The 15,102-nt window shown below is 50.0% G+C and overlaps 1 pseudogene; it reads right to left on the bottom strand.

Moving 5' to 3' along the window:
* Positions 1–8,948: 8,948 nt before the first annotated feature.
* The window catches only part of LOC122209030, a 31,173-nt pseudogene continuing 25,019 nt past the window's right edge, over positions 8,949–15,102 (bottom strand).

The raw sequence follows: 15,102 nt of genomic DNA, 5'->3' as shown, positions 1-15,102 counted from the left end.
CAGGTCATGATCTCATGGTTCGTGAGTTCGAGTCTCATATCGGGTAAGCCCACACCCCACTTCTGCTGAGCTCGAGCCCCACTTTGGGTGAGCCCGGCATCTCCCCTCCCCCGTTCTGCCCTTCGCTCACTTGTGCCCACTCTCTTTCAAAAAAAAACAAAAAACCTTGCACTTTGAGTTCTGCCGGTTGGTTTTGTTGTTGAAACTGGGAACCTACAGGCTCGCCGCTGGGCCCACACCACAGCAGGGAGCATATGGGTTTTCAAAGGGCCGAAACGCTGAACTCCCTGCACCTGGTCCCTGCCCTCAGATCGCTGTGTAGTCTGGGCGAGACCCGTCCTATACCACAGGGCAGGCCAGAGGCGGGAAACGTGTTCAACGAGAGTTTTGACACCAAAGATGGAGGTCGGAGGCCCTGCGGAAAATTGGCAACGTGGCGGGCGGACTCTGTAACTACTGACCTGTGTAGCTGTGGGCCAGCGTAGAGACGGCTTTTATGTGTACGTGTTTGTTCGCCGATTAAAGTTTTGAATCTGTATGCGTTGGTTGCTTTTTTCAGCCTGGTGCCGCGTACCCGGCCAGATGCTGGGCGTGCAGAGGCTCCCATTCGGGGCAGGTGCCCGTGTTGTGGGGGAGGAGGGCTTATCCTAGTAAAAGCTGCCCCATGAGGAGGGATGGTCACGCCCATTTTCCCAAAGTGTCGGTGGGGCAGGGGCCACCGGGGAACCATACAGTTTCAGCCGGTCCTCAGATACCTCATCAGACAACACTTCATTCTAGCACGATCCTGACTGAAGAGGAAGCACGGACGGCCTGTCGTTCTCTCCTCTCTAGTTACAAAAACACAGCAGTCCTCAAGCTCAGGCGATCGTTGGAGCTAGAAATTAATCTTAACTTTCCTCTCTTGGTGTTCATTTTAGTTCCCCACCCCGCCCTTTCTGAAATGACAAGAGATGCTAGTTTCCCACTCCAGGGCAGTAGTAGAAAGCCCTCTTGAGAAATAAATTGATTTGGGGCGCCTGCCTGGCTCAGTCAGAAGAGCATGCGACTCGATCTCGGGGTTGTGAGTTTGAGCCCCATGTCAGGTGTAGGGGTTACTAAAAAAATAAAGTTACTTAAGTACAAAAGTGAGCTGATTTAAAGGGAAATGCATGGCACGCGTTTATGACAAAAAATGGACAGTGGTGTCCAACTGAATGAGGTGGGGAACGCGGATGTGACTAAGGCCTGGCATCCTGTCAGTGGATAACCATCGCCGGCATAATTGTGTCAGGACGAACCAGATTAATGCTGTGGCTGAACAGGTTTCACTCACCCGTGCTATGTGTCCACTCCCTGCACCTGGTCCCTGCCCTCAGGGATCGGTGGCGGTGGGGAGGCCGTGGGGCTGGAACTCGATCCACTAGAGAGGCCAGGCTTCCCTTTTTGAGTCTGTGCATCCTTCGGGTCACCTGAGTGAGGAAGCAGCTTCAACACCTTGCATTTCCCCGTCTCCCCCTTCAGGCAGAGCAGGACTCGGGCTCTGCCCTGGGGCCGGGGGGACGATGCAAAGTTTTTGCTGCATTTTACTTACGGCAAACTTCCATTCATGGCAAGTGATACTGGTTGTCCACTCGCAGTCGCGCTTGAAAGGCTTAAGGGGTGTTGATTGAAATAGGTGGGTGAGGAGGGTCCTGGCGCAGGCAGCTGGTGTCTCAGGCGGGCAGAAAGTGACCGCTCTGCGGAACCCAAGCCGGTGGCGGCATGCGGACACCTAACGTCGAGAAGATCCTGCTCTAGGAAAACGACCTAGGAACCCACTGTATAAAGAAAGATGAAGGTGGGGGCGCCTGGGGGGCTCCGTCGGTTCAGCGTCCGACTTCGGCTCAGGTCACAATCTCACGGTTCGTGGGTTCGAGCCCCGCGTCGGGCCCTGTGCTGACAGCCCGGAGCCTGCTTCGGATTCTGTGTCTCCCTCTCTCTGCCCCTCCCCCACTCATTCTCACACACTCTCTCTCAAAAATAAACATTAAAAAAGATGAAAGCCGATGTGCCCTGGCCGAAGGGGTATGAGGAACACCCCCCCCACCACCACCACCACAGCCACAGCCCCGGGGCACAAACCTCTCTCTGGGAGGGGCTTTCCCATGCTCCCTTGGAAAGAACACGAAGCCCTTTGACAATATCCCAGGCTGGGTTGGGTTGATCACCGAGATCTGAGCACCCGGCAGAAATCTTGTGATGCTCCCTGCCGGTGGCGGGGGGGGGGGGGGGGACTCCCCAGGAGGCTGGGAAGAGCAGTACTCCTGAAGGAAGTGGCTCTCCACCTTGTGCCACCGTGGCCCAAGTGACCAATCCCCCGTGCACCTCACGGACACCAGGGTACAAGATAAAAGCTGTTGGCGCCGCCGGTTACAGCGAACGCCTATCACTCACCTTTCTGAGATCCGCCCTTCACCTCCCCGGCAGCCCTGTCTTCTCTTGGCGACACGTGTAGTTCGGCATCCCCCCGCATTCCCTCCCCGTTCTACGCAAAGGATATATGGCCTAGTTTGGCCAGCCAGCCATTCCCTCCCTCCGCCACTGTGATTGATGCAGAGATGGGCATGACCTAAGCTGGGCCAAGCACAGTGACCCTCGGAACCTTTGCTGAGGGGCGCCTGGGTGGCTCAGTGGGTCAAGCCAATGACTGTTTTTTTTTTAATTAAAAAAGGGTTCTTTTAATGTTTATTTATTTTTGAGAGAGAGAGAGACAGACTGTGAGCGGGCAAGGGGCAGAGAGAGAGGGAGACACAGAATCCGAAGCAGGCTCCGGGCTCCGAGCTGTCAGCACAGAGCCCGACGCGGGGCTTGAACCCATGAGCTGCAAGATCATGACCTGGTCTGAAGGCAGATGCTTAACCGACTGAGCCACCAGGCACCTCTAAGTGTATGACTTCTGATTTCGGCTCACGTCATGATCCCACAGTTCGTGGGGTCGAGCCCCACGTAGGGCTCTACGCTGACAGAGCGGAGCCTGCTTAGGATTCTCTTTCTCTCTCAAAGTAAATAAAACATTTATTTTTTTTAATGGTTTTAAACTTATTTTTGAGAGAGCGGGAAAGGGGCAGAGAGAGGGGGACAGAGGATCCGAAGCAGGCTTTGTGCTGACAGCAGCAGGCCCAACGTGGGGCTCAAGTTCATGAACCTCAGGATCATGACCTGAGCTGAAGTCGGATGCTCAACCGACTTAGCCACCCAGGCATCCCAATAAATAAAACATTTTTTAAAAAGCGTCTGACTGTTGATTTCCACTTGGGTCGTGGTCTCATGGTTTTGAGATCAAGCCCCGTGTTGGGCTCTGTGCTGGGCGTGCAGCCTGCTTGGGATTCTCTCTCTCCCTCTGCCCCTCCCCCTTCCTCTCTCAGAAAAAACAAAACAAAAACCCACGAGGCAGTTGCTGGTGCAGCCACCTAGAGCTGCTGGGGATGATAGTGGACGAAATGGTGCCCAGAACTCACACGCATCTGGAAGCACAACGTGGCCTTATTTGGAAATAACGAACAAAGGGTTGAGATGAGATCATACTGGGAGTCGGGTGAGCCTGAGAACCTACTATGTTCTACGCAGTGCTCTAGGTGCTGGGGACATAGTGGTGAAAGACACACGGACCCAGCCTTCAGGGTGTCAGGGAGCAAGCAGTCAACAGGAGACCCGTCACAGGTAATTATGATACGTGCTATGAAGTAAACGGGCGAGGGGCTGAGACGGAAACAAAAGGGCAGCTCTGATCAGGAAATACAATGATTTGAGAACGTAAATATGCAATAAACACCATATAAATCTCAAGTGCACTGTAAAGAAATACAGTAAAACCTTGGTTTGCAGGCATAATTCATTCCAGAAACGCACTTGTAACACAAAGCACTTGTATAGCAAAGCGACTTTCAAGAACCATTGGCTCAGTTGTGATCATGTGACAGTCAGCATCGCACAGCTCACGTTGCAAGACCTCGCTCGTTTATCAAGTTAAAATTTATTAGAAACGTTTGCTGGCCTTGCGGAACACTCGCAGACCAGGTTTACTCGCAATCCAAGGTTTTACCGTATTAACGTATGTATAGAAGCTGAAGGTTGCCTACCTGTAGATTTATTCTTTCCAGTGTTTATGACAATCTGAGTTGGGGTTTTCTTTTACTTGGCGTTGAAGGCATCCAGAAGTGCCAGGATAAACAGGATGAATGCCTTGCTTTGGGTCCTTTTGGCTACTTGGTTAAGTATATTATCCCTATGGTTTGAGCTATTTTGAGTTTTCTGTACATGAAACCCAGGTGTCCTTGGTAATATAGTCTTAAACTATTCTGGTTTAAAAAAAAAATAAGGAAGCTGGATCAGACAACAAGACTGGCAAAGGCAAGAATAAAAATTAGCTTCGTATGGGGAGCCTGGATGGCTCAGTCGGTTAAGCGTTGGACTTCGGCTCAGGTCATGACCTCACGGTTCATGGGTTTGAGCCCCGCATTGGGCTCTGTGCTGACAGCTCAGAGCCTGGAGCCTGTTTCGGATTCTGTGTCTCCCTCTCTATCTGCCCCTCCCCTGCACGCTCTGTCTCTGTCTCAAGAATAAATAAACATTAAAAAAATTTTTTTTAATTAGCTTCGTTTAATTATGTATTGTTTTTTATTTTTGAGACAGAGCACAGGCAGGGGAGGGGCCGAGAGAGGGAGACACAGAATCCGAAGCAGGCTCCAGGCTCTGATCTGTCAGCACAGAGCCCAACGTGGGGCTCAAACTCACGAACTGTGAGATCATGACCTGAGCCAAAGTTGGACGCTTAAATGACTGAGCTACCCAGGCGCCCCAAAATTAGCTTCTTTTATACTAAAATTATACGTATTCTACATTAGTATGTTAGTTAAGGGGTGGGAGTGAGTCTTTGTGAAGGGAGTGGGCTAAATATGCTAAGAAAGGTACCTACATCGAGGAGTACATTATGAGGAGGGGCTTAAAGATGCTACCCTGCTGGCTTTGAACATGGAAGGGGCCACCAGCCAGGGAATGCAGGTGGCCTCTAGAAACTGAAAATTCGTACCATAAGAAGTGCTCAAAAATGCAGATGGAGGGGCACCTAGGTGGCTCAGTTGGTTGAGTGTCCGGCTTCGGCTTTGGTCATGATCTCATGGTTCATGAGTTCCAGTCCCACATTCGGCTGTTGTCACCACGGAACCCACTTCAGATCTTCTGTCCCTGCCTCTCCCCCTGCTGCACCTCCCCTGCTTGTGCACTCTCTCTTTCAAAACCAAATAAACATTTAAAAAAAACAAAAATTGAAATGCAGATGGAATAAAAATTTAATTGTCAAAAAGTCATAAAAGTACGAGACTAAAATATAGGATAATCTTTTTCATAATCTTGGGGGTGAGGAAGGCCTTTCTTAAGTAGGCTGATGGTAGGCCAAAAACTATAAGAGAAAATACAAATAGATTTGAATACCTAAAGATTTTTAAATTCTGTATAGCAAAATACATCCCAAGCAAAATTGAAAGAGCAACAACAAATCAGGAGAAAATATTTCGAATGTATATGCCAAAAGGTGAATATGTGCAATGCATAAAGACTTGTTCCTATAAATCAATATAAAAAAGCAGCCCAATTAAAAGTGGGCAAAATACAGAAAAAAGCAATTCAAAGGCTAAACGTCGACAAACACATAAAAGACCATTAATCTCACTATTGAGAGGACATATTTACTTATTAGAAATATTTTTAAAAGGCTAACAGTGCGTAATTTTTGAAGAAAATGGGGGAACAAGTAGGCATTTGTATACCCTTCCAGGAGTCCTGTAAATTGGTTCATCCTTTTTTGGAGGATTATTTAGCAGTAATTATCAAAATTTTAAACATGGATGTTATATGGCCCCATAAGATTCTTTCTAAGCGTTCATCTTATGGAGATATTTTGCACAAGTGTCAAACAGTAAATTCCAATGATGAAAAAGAAAAACAATCTCAATGTCAATTAATAGGGATTGGTTACATAAATTCAAGAAACCCTAGTATGAAGTATTATGCAATTGTTAAAAATGAGGAAACATACACATATATATGTACATATATACGTGTGTGTGTATATACGTATGTATATGTTTTGCATTATCATGGGAAAATACCCACATTATACCAAGTGAAAAAGTGAAAAAAGTTACTTCTAAAATCCTATGTGTGGGTGTGCCTGGCTGGCTCAGTCAATAGAGCATGCGACTCTTGATCTCGGGGTTGTGGGTTCCAGCCCCACGTTGGGTGTAGAGTTTACATAAACAACATAAAAATCTTTAAGAAAAATAATATCGTGTGTGTGTGTGTGTGTGTGTTATACCAGACACATTGTGTGCTATCTTTATGTGGATATATCTTTGGAATGAAGATTTATAGAGAGCCATAGCTTTCGTTTTTGTGTTCTATGAATTATTCACCATAAACAAGTATTTCCTCAATCACGAAAGGAGTCATACATTAAAAGAAATACATGGGAAGATTTTTTTTCCATTTTTTAATGTTTTTATTTTTGAGAGAGACACAGAGCATAAGTGGGGGTGGGGGGCAGAGAGAGAGAAGGGGGAGACCACAGAATCCGAAGCAGGCTCCAGGCTCCGAGCTGTCAGCACAGAGCCCGAAGTGGAGCTCGAACCCATGAGCCATGAGATCATGACCTGAGCTGAAGTTGGACACTTAACCGACTGCGCCACCCAGGCGCCCCTAGAAATACACGGGAAGCCTTTTAAACATGGTAATAGTTACCACGGATGACATTGGTCAGACGCAGTCCCAGCCGCCGCTAGTCAGAATGCCAGTTGCTACAGAACTTCTGGGAAGCCATTGGCACACGTGTCTGGGATCGTTGAAACATTCTTTGACCCCATGACCTCCCTGCCAGGATTTCACTTGGAAACTGGTCAGGTGCTCAGCCAAAGACTTCAGTAGAAGGGATGTTTATAATAAAGTCAAAAACTGGAAACAACTAAAATGTCCGACAGGGGATTGGCTGATTCACTGGCTGGATAAACATACGCTATGCAAATCCCCCAAATGTCTGGTTGTTAAAGATTATTTGATGACATGGGTAAATCGTGATATTTGAAGATAGGGGCCTGTGATATAAAGTTGAATACATTAGAAGTATGCTAAGTGGCATATTCAGTATACCCCAGATTTATTTTAAGCATTTTATAATATTATAAAGTTTTTAAAGTAGGAGAAGTGTATCCAAACAGTTAACAGTTATCTCTGGGGAGCACTGAACTTTGGGTGACCTCTGGATTTTCCGGATCTTCTAAATTTTCTGTAGGAAGCATGTATTGGTTTTTATAGTAATAAACATCATTTTAAGAAGGAAATGTTATACATGCAATGTGCTCAATCCCAATAGAAGGACACAGCCTCGCTTCTGAGCCTGACTACGTGGGCTTGAATCCATACTCCGTGAGCTCATAGCTGTGAGGCTCTGGCTACTTCATCTCCCTGTGCCTCAGTGTCCTCACCCGCAAAATGGGACGATACAGCCCCGAACAGGTGGGACTGTTGGAAGAATGAGGACTCATGACATACCAAGGGCTTGGGACGGAACCCGGCACACAGTTAAGTTACCGAAAACACTAGCCATTTGATATGTTTGACATAGGAAAAAATTATGGATGATCAGTGCCGGTAAAAATGGAGTGGAAATGAGTGGAAATGTGGTCCCCGTGCCCAGCTTGCCAGGTAGACAAGGTCCAGCTCACTTGGGAAGCAATCTGACAAAACGTTCCAGGAATCAGGAAAATGATTGGAATCTTGCTCCTGTTATTCCCATCCTGGGACTGCGACGTAGAGAAATAATCTTGGAGGTGCTCATTATAACATCATTCATAACTGGGAAAAGCGGTGAACAACCTGTCAATCAGGGGCTTAGAACAAAGCCTACACAGGGGAATGGATTTGTAAATCATTTTACACCCACCAATGAAACATCGTTAGCCCCAATAATGATGAGTACGAGGTGTCTGTAGTTACAAAGGACAATGTTCATGGTATAATAAGGACAAATCAGAGAAGCCAACATTGTTCCTACACTCTGATCACAATGAAATAACATTTATTTTTAAATGACATTTGAGGGCGCCTGGCTGGCTCAGTCGGTCAGGTGTCCAGCTTTTGATCAGGTCACGATCTCGCGGTTCAAGGGGGGTGTGAGCCCCGCGTCGGGCTCTGTGTGCTGACAGCTCGGAGCCCGGAGCCTGCTTCGGATTCTGTGTCTCCTCTCTCTGCCCCTCCCCTGCTCACGCACGGGTACTCTCTCTCTCTCTCAAAAATAGACATCAAAGAAAAATAAAAATGGCTGTAAATATGTGAAACGTATTCAGTATTTAAGCCAACTGCGGATTTTGCCATGAAATTTGTAGCTTAAAGTTTCAAAGGAAACTAAAATCATCTAGTGTTTACGTTCAGCTGGCTACGTAGCTTGTACTCGAAAGGGTTTATCTTTCCAGCTGTGTTTTTTTTTTTTTCCTTGAATTTTCAGGCTCCGATTTCATGAATGGTCAGTAAATTTGAAAAGTTCAAAGAGACCTTATTAAAGATATCAGATGAAGGGGCGCCTAGGCGGCTCGGTTGGTTAAGCGTCCAACTTCAGCTCAGGTCGTGATCTCGTGAGTTCGAGCCCCACGTGGGGCTCTGTGCTGACAGCTCAGGGCCCGGAGCCTGCTTCCGATTCTGTGTCTCCCTCTCTCTCTGCCCCGTCCCTGCTCACGCTCTCTCTCGCTCTCTCTCAAAAAGGTATACATTAAAAAAAAGCTATCAGATGAAGTTACATTCCATTTACACCACCCTTTGGGGACACTGTAAGGCTGAGAAACGGGAGAGAGGCTGAGATTTTACGGGGGGGGGGGGGGGGGGGGGCGCGCCAAAAACGATCAGAAGCTGTCCCAGCTGGTGACACCCTGTGTCATCTTTTTGTAGGAAACAGAGAAAGCGACTCTCACAATACGTGGTGTTAGGGTCCCTCTCCGGGAGGGAGGAGGTTCCCGATGATGAAGGCCGAACCGAACCCAGCAGCGGGACCCCCGGTCGGCTCCCTTCTCAGGCCTTCTGGCCAGCGGGCGCCCTCTGACCACCGGCAAGCTGTGTGCCCCAAGCCAAGGCTTTCTCCAAATCATCGCAGACGTAGGCGTCGCGCACGGCGTGGAGTCTCCGGTGTTCAGTCAGGCGTGGACTCCAGCCGAAGCCCTCCCCGCGTGCCTTACGCACGTGGCGACCGCCACCCGTGTGAACCTTCTGGTGTTGCATCAGGTGCGAAATCTGGGTATAGGTTTTCCCGCAGTTGTTACACTCGTAGGGCTTCTCCCCGGTGTGAATCCTCCGGTGCTGAGTGAGGTGGATGCTCTGGTTGAAGGCTTTGCCGCATTCCTTGCAGGCGTAGGGTTTCTCGCCAGTGTGAATCCTCTGGTGCTGAGTGAGGGATGAGTGGTGACCGAATGTTTTCCCACACTCTTCACACTTATAGGGCTTCTCGCCCGTGTGGATTTTCTGATGCTCGATAAGGTGGGTGCTGCGGCTGAAGGCTCTCCCGCACTCCCCGCACTCGTACGGCTTCTCCCCGGTGTGGACCCTCTGGTGCTGGATGAGGTGGGAAACCTGGGTGTAGGCCTTCCCGCACGCCCGGCACTCGTACGGCTTCTCCCCGGTGTGAATCCTCTGGTGGCGCGTCAGCGACGAGTTCTGGCCGAAGGTTTTCCCACAGTCGTGACATCTGTAGGGCTTCTCCCCGGTGTGGATCGTCTGGTGCTGGGTGAAGGACGAGGTGTGACTGAAGGCCTTCCCGCACTCGTCACATACGTAGGGTTTTTGTCCCACGTGAGTGCTCTGGTGCCTCATGAGGTGCGAGATCTGCGTGTACGCCTTCCCGCACTCGTGACACTCGTAGGGCTTCTCGCCGGTGTGAATCCTCTGATGCTGAGTCAGGGAGGAGCTGTGGCCGAAGGCTTTGCCACACGCGTGGCACTCGTAGGGCTTCTCGCCGGTGTGGACGCGCTGATGCTGGGACAGGGACGAGCCGTGGCTGAAGGTCTTCCCGCACTCGTGACACCTGTAGGGCTTCTCTCCGGTGTGGATGGTCTGGTGCTGGGTCAAGGAGGAAGCGTGACAGAAGGCCTTGCCACACTCACCGCATCTGTAGGGCCTCTCCCCGTGTGGGTTTTCTGGTGCCGGGTGAGGTGGGACACCTGCGAGTAGAGCTTCCCGCACTGGTCGCATCCGTAGGGTCTCTCCCCCGTGTGGCAGCGCCGGTGTTTGAGGAGGGAGGAGCTCTGGGTGAAGGCCTTCCCGCACTCCTCGCACCCGTAGGGCCTCTCGCCCGTGTGGATCCTCTGGTGCTCGGCAAGCGAGGAGCTCTGGGTGAAGGTCTTGCCGCACTCGCCGCACGCGTACGGCTTCTCTCCCGTGTGAACGACGTGGTGCTGGATGAAATAGGAGCTGTTGCCGAAGGCCTTCCCGCAGTCACCACACTTGTAGGGCTTCTCTCCGGTGTGAATTCTCTGGTGCAGGATGTAGTCTGAGTGGTAAGCGAAGGCCTTCCCGCATTCCGCGCAGCCGAATGGCTTCCTCTCCAGCAACGTCCTGTGGCGTCTCGGGCCCTTTGGCGGCCCGTCCCTCTGCCGGGCCCTCTCCCCGGCCGGGCCTCTTTGCTTCCGGACGCGGGCGGAGGCCCGCCTGAGGCTTCGCCCCAGCTCGTGACCGCCGAGGCCTCTCTCCCCACGGACGGCTTCCTTGGGAGTAGCCGACAAACACCTCAAATGCCTCTCCTGCCTCCCCCGGTCCTCCGACCGGAGGCCACACGCCCGGGACCCCCCCAGTCCGGCATCTCCCAGCGCGGCCCTTAAACCGCCCCCCGTCTTTCCCACTGGGGAAGCGGCCTCTGCAGAAATGCTCTTTTTTACAAGCGTCTCCTGAGTCGGTGCACACCTCGTCTCCAAGTCTGAAAGAAACAGAAAACGTGAATATTGCCCACGTCGGGACACAGGAAGCTGATTACACGGCACCGGCGCTGGAGACTTTAGAAGACGAGCTTCAGGGACGCCTGGGTGGCTCGGGTGGTGAAACATCTGACTTTGCCTCAGGTCATGATCTCACGGTCCGTGAGTTCGAGCCCCGCGTCGGACTCCGTGCTGACAGCTCGGAGCCCGGAGCCTGTTTCGGATTCTGTGTCTCCCTCTCTCTCTATCCCTCCCCTGCTGGCACCCTGTCTCTCTCTCTCTCTCTCTCAATAACAAATAAACAGAAAACAATTGACAAAAATGAAAGACAAGTTTCACGGTTTATGTTGCTGTTTCAAAAGACATGACACAGATTCTTGTCGTGGCCTCGAGATATAAAAAGGACTGAGTTGTATAGGTGTATCTACGTGTAAACGTGCGTATGCATGTGCGTGGCGGACTGGAGGGTTTTCCATTTATCATATTTGCTTTTCGATTGTGACAAAACACATACAACATAGAACACGACATCTCGGTCGTTTCTAGATGTACCGTTCAGTTGCATATATATATATATACATTCACGCTGTGGTGCAACCAGCCTCGCCATCCATCTCCAGAACTTTCTCATCTTCCCAAACTGAAACACTATACCCATTAAACACTAACTCCTGTTCCCCCTGCCCCAGCCCCTGGCAAACACCATTCCACTCTGGCTCTACGAATCTGCCCGCTCTAGGCACCTCATGTAGGTGGAATCATATGATGTGTATCCTTTTGTGTCTGGTTTATTCATGTTTTTATTATATACTTTTGTAATTAAAAAATACGGTCAAGCTTTTGGGGTAACATGTTAAAAGCGGGGGCACCTGGACGGTTCAGTCGGTTAAGCATCCGACTCTTGATTTCAGCTCACATCACGATCCGAGGGTCATGGGATCGAGCCCTCCACGATGAACGTGGAGCCTGCTTAAGATCTCTCTCTCTCCCCCCCACCTCTGCTCCCCTCCCCTACTTGCACTCTCTCTCTCAAAATAAAATAATATAATATAAAATAAAATATGAAAAAAGTAATTTTTTGAGAAGCAAGCATGATTATGGGGAGATTTCCATTTCCTGCTTTATTCCTTCCTTAGATTTTCAAAGTTGCTGAGATGAACACAAATAACTTTAATTTGATCAAAAGATACCAATAAATATTCAATGTATGTGAGGCTTTTATAGCCCAACCTCGCAACTTGGAGAAAGGGGAGTGTAGAGGAGAAACGATAAGCAGGAAGTAAAGCCATATGGAATCTGCTGAAGGGGATTGATTTTTTGATGCCAGCAGATTTGTTCATCGGATACCTCTTTCATGCAGTTTTTTTAATTTTTTCAAATTTATTTATTTTGAGAGGAAAGGAGAGAGTATGTGTGCGTGAGTGGGGGAGGAGCAGAGATAGAATCCCAAGCAGGCTCCGCGCTGCCGGCACAGAGCTTGGTGTGGGGCTCAATCCCACGGACTTCAAGATCACGACCTGAGCTGAGATCGAGAGTCAGATGCTTTAACCAACTGACCCAGGTGCCCCCATGAGCTATCTATTAATTGTACAGTTGTTACTTACTTGCTAACCACAGTGCTGGGGGGACACGCCTCTGTGCTGAATGAGACATCTGACCCTTGCCCTCAGAGAGGGGGAGGGGCTTGCACTTGGACATTTTGGACATACCCTCCTCGTCTCCATAGCATCCCTGCCCTTGAAGAACCACTGTTACTTAGATAAAATAAATAAATAAAATTTAAAAATACATAAAATAAAATAAAATAAAATAAAATAAAATAAAATGAAATGAAATGAAATAAAATAAAATAAAATAAAATAAAATTGAAAAAAGAAAAATAAACTACTCTTATAAAAAAAAAAAAAAAGAACCACTGTTCCCCTTTCCATGTAGTCTTGGTGGGGCTGTTAATCACAGTCTCCCCCACCCCATTTAGAGTAGGCATGAGACCCAGGCTCGCCAATCCGAATACCTGAATGCCCACCCAGGAGTGCCTGGGTGGCTCAGTGAGCTAAGCATCCGACTCTTGGTTTCAGCTCAGGTCATGATCTCGCGGTTCATGAGTTTGAGCCCCGCATTGGACTCTGCACTGCAGGTGCGAAGCCTGCTTGGGATTCTCTCTCTCTCTCTCTCTCTCTCTCTCTCTCTCTCTCTCTCTCAATCTCTCTGCCCCTCCCCCACTCACACTCACACATGCGCGTGTGCTCTCTCTCTCTGTCAAAATAAAACTTAAAAAATATATATTGATTAAAAAAAAAAAAAAACAACGTTCAGACAGGGACAAACAAGTGCTTCAGCGGGGTCAGGACGCGGGGTACAGCCATGGTGGACCGGGATGAGACGTGAGGCCAGAGATACCACAGGCCGGGCCACACGGGGCCTCCGGTTCTGGGCCTGAGGGGCTACGACTTGCTCTCGGGGGTCCTAGGGAGCTACGGGGTGGCTGTGCGCAGGGGCGTGGGATCAGCCCTGGGTGCAGGCAGACCCCTCTGGAGCTGTGTGAGATGCACTGGAAGGCATAAGCCTGAGGGAGGAGGCCGGGGGGAGGCTGTGGTGAGGGGTGGGGGGGGCAACCCCACCCACAACACGGTAGACAGCGACAGAAACAAAGACGCTTCGACCCCCTCCCCTCATGGAGTCCGTGGGCCAGTGGCGGCAAAAACCCAGCTTCCTGTTCCCCAGCGTGTCAGGCCGGGTCCCACCTCTGGGTCTTTATACAGATGCTCCCCAATAAACAATCACCGATAATCATCGTAGCCTGTTCTGACCAGGGGTTACCGTGTGCCAGGCGCTGGGCTACACTTTACGTGTTAATCCGTTTATCCTTTCCAACCCTGGGTACTATTATTCACCCCACTGTGCAGGCGAGGAAACTGAGGCACAGAGGGGCTAAATGACTCGCCAGAAAGTCACAGAGCCAGGAAGTGGTGTGGCTGGGATTCAAACCCAGCGCCCACGATCATGGCGTGTGCTGCCTCACTCCTGTCACTGATCACGACAGACAGGGGAGGAAGACGGCCTACACCTGCTGGACGTCCTCACCCACCTGGACAGGTCATTTGCCAGCCTTCTCTCTTCTCCATCCTGGGCTCCTCCCCTCGCTCCAGACGGGAGATCACGTCAGGTTTGAACCCTGGAGGCCCTGCCCCTAGAAAAGACACAAGATTTGGCCAGTCATAGGGAGGCCTCAGGGCTGGGTCCCAGGCCCTGGGCGTGCCGGGGAGATGCATGCATTGGGTGCCTACTGATTAGAGGCTCTACTGGTCAAAGCAAGACTCATTTGTTGAGCGCCTACTACATTCCAGAAAGAGCCTGAGCCCTGACGTCACTATTTAAGGCTCTGGCTCTGTGTTGTTCAAGTTCGATGTGAAATACGCACCGCATTTTGAAGACTTATTATGGAGAAAGATGTAAAACATCTCATTAGTAATTTGTGTGTTGGTTATGATTGCCACACATACCAAAACGTTCATATTTTGGACAGATTGGGTGCAATGAACCATATCACTGAAATTAATCTCATCGGTTTCTTTTTACTTTTTCTATGCCGCGATGTTTAAGCTCACTGATTTCTCTTGTCCTATAGGGGGCTGAACAGTGTGCCCCAGAAACCTCAGAATGTGACCTTACTTGGCAAATCGGGGCTTTGAGGATGTAATTCGTTCAGACGAGGTCCTGCGGGAGTAGGTCGGGCCTTAGGGGATGATGCACAGACACCCTTGGGCAGGGGAAAGGTCATGTGAAGACAGAGGCCGAGATCGGGGTGATGGGGATACAAGGCGAGGAACAGCAAGGGTCACCCGGGACCTCCGGAAGCTGCATCCAGGAAGGACTCCGCCCTGGAGCCTTCAGAAGGAGCAGGACCCTGCCTCCGCCTGGATTTTGCACGTCTGGCTTCTGAACCGTAAGGGAACGAATTTCTTCCGTATTAAGCCACCAGGTTTGCGGTGATCCGTTACACAGCTGTGGGAAACGAACGCATCTCCCTACTGACCGTTCCCAGGAGTGGACAAGCTCCCGCCTGAGAAGGCGAACCTTCCTCCCACTGGAGAAGTGAGGAAGGGAGAGAACGGATGGAGATGAGATCGAGGAGGCC

This window comes from Panthera leo, chromosome E2 (genome assembly GCF_018350215.1).
Source record: "Panthera leo isolate Ple1 chromosome E2, P.leo_Ple1_pat1.1, whole genome shotgun sequence".
NCBI classification, from domain to species: Eukaryota; Metazoa; Chordata; class Mammalia; order Carnivora; family Felidae; genus Panthera; species Panthera leo.
The sequence above is the reverse complement of the archived record's forward strand: the minus strand, read 5'-3'. Positions and strand labels throughout refer to the sequence as shown.